The sequence below is a fragment of the Oncorhynchus keta genome, chromosome 12 (assembly GCF_023373465.1).
Source record: "Oncorhynchus keta strain PuntledgeMale-10-30-2019 chromosome 12, Oket_V2, whole genome shotgun sequence".
NCBI classification, from domain to species: domain Eukaryota; kingdom Metazoa; phylum Chordata; class Actinopteri; order Salmoniformes; family Salmonidae; genus Oncorhynchus; species Oncorhynchus keta.
The window spans coordinates 39006651-39008767 of NC_068432.1; positions in this window are offsets into that span (position 1 = coordinate 39006651).

Below are 2117 nucleotides of genomic sequence, written 5' to 3' on the forward strand. Positions count from 1 at the left end.
CAGCCTCTAGGCTACAGAAAAGTGGCTGTGTCATTACATTGTCATCCATTTTATCTCCAGCCTCTAGGCTACAGAAAAGTGGCTGTGTCATTACATTGTCATCCATTTTATCTCCAGCCTCTAGGCTATAGAAAAGTGGCTGTGTCATTACATTGTCATCCATTTTATCTCCAGCCTCTAGGCTACAGAAAAGTGGCTGTGTCATTACATTGTCATCCATTTTATCTCCAGCCTCTGGGCTACAGAAAAGTGGCTGTGTCATTACATTGTCATCCATTTTATCTCCAGCCTCTGGGCTACAGAAAAGTGGCTGTGTCATTACATTGTCATCCATTTTATCTCCAGCCTCTAGGCTACAGAAGACATAGACATTTCTTTTTTTATACCCCTATTTCTCTCCAATTTCGTGGTATCCAATTGGTAGTTACAGTCTTGTCCCATCGCTGAACTCGGGAGAGGCGAAGGTCGAGAGCCGTGCGTCCTCCGAAACACAACCCAGCCAAGTCGCACCAATGTGTCGGAGGAAACACTGTACACCTGGCGACCGTGTCAGCGTGCATTGCGCCCGCCACAGGAGTTGTTAGTGCGTGATGGGACAAGAACATCCCTGCCGGCCAAACCCTCCCCTAACCGGGATGACGCTGGGACAATTGTGTGCCGCCCCATGGGTCTCCCGGTTGCGGGCGGCTGCGACAGAGCCTGGACTCACGGATCTCTAGTGGCACAGCTAGCACTGCGATGCAGTGTCTTAGACCACTGCACCACTCAGGAGGCCACATATTATTTCTACCATATCCTAGATCTGCTACATGATTTATGTTAGAAACATTTTTTTGGACGGAACATTGGTGGATCGCCACAGCGATGCGTCTCTCCAACAGAACCTAGAGAGGTGCGCTGGGAATGACCAAGCAAAATATTTAGCACCCCTGCCTTAGTCGCTCTGGATAAGAGCGTCTGCTAAATGACTTAAATGTAAATGTAAAATGTTAGACAAAGTAGCCACTGCTTATCACAGGGCGGCATCAGCTCTCACCTAAAAAGCCCATATGCCACTGGTTGAGAGAAAATGACATTGTTTTTAGGCAGAATTATGTGAGGTTTTATGTGTTGTTGTTGGAGGTGCATCTTGGTTAGTTTAGCTCAGAAAATGACACCCTGATTTAGCGCCTGGTCTTGTCCACTCCACTCTGTTCTAATGAGGCTTTGTGGGCGATGTAGAGGGAAACAGAAGACATATGTGTTCCTGAGAGTCTTATCTTTCAGTTATGAGGTCATAATATTCCATGAACCAAGAGCCATTATTGTTTTTATTCAGAGTTTTTCCTCAAGACACCATTTTCAAATCAGTGTATTATAGTGTTTGCGTGTCACCAGGATCAGGGTCGCGACCCCTCATTTGGGAAACGCTGCCCTATCCCCATACCGGGCTCAAACCAGTGAACCTCTGCTCGCAGACACACGTAAACGTCCTCCTTGACAGCGTACCAACTGATTGAGCTATAAAACAGGTACCAATTAGTTAGCTCCATCGGTGACATTTCAAGCTAGCTGTGGATTGACCTTAACTCGTTACAGATGCATCAGTCGTGTCTGTCTCAACCCTGATCCTGGTGACCCGCAGACAACACTGAAATACACGGACCTAAAGGATACACGGCTGTAGATATTCTACTTGACAGTGCTCTAATCTAACCGATGATAATGATGTGTGCCTCTGTTCCTTGTTCAGTGAAAACATCTAGAGGCATTTTCAGTTCCTGGTAGCAGGGTATTGAACCCTGAGTAATGCACAGTAGTATTGAACCCTGAGTACAGATCACTCCAGAGGCGACGGTTGACTTGCCTTCTGGTGTGTGTTTCTCACTTTCTCTCTCTCTTGCCTACTCATTCTCTCTCCTCCCCCTCTCTCCTCTCTATTCTTTCTGTACTGTCACAAATGTTCTCTCCCTGATGATTAGAAATGTCAGGGGTTACTGTGACCGCCGGCAGCATGGCAACATGACTGATTGCTGTCACAGTGTGTGTGTGTGTGCATGCATGCATGCATGAGTGTGTTTGAGTGACATTGGTGGGTTGAGGGGGGCGAAGTCAGGGGAGGGGTCAGGGAGAATGTT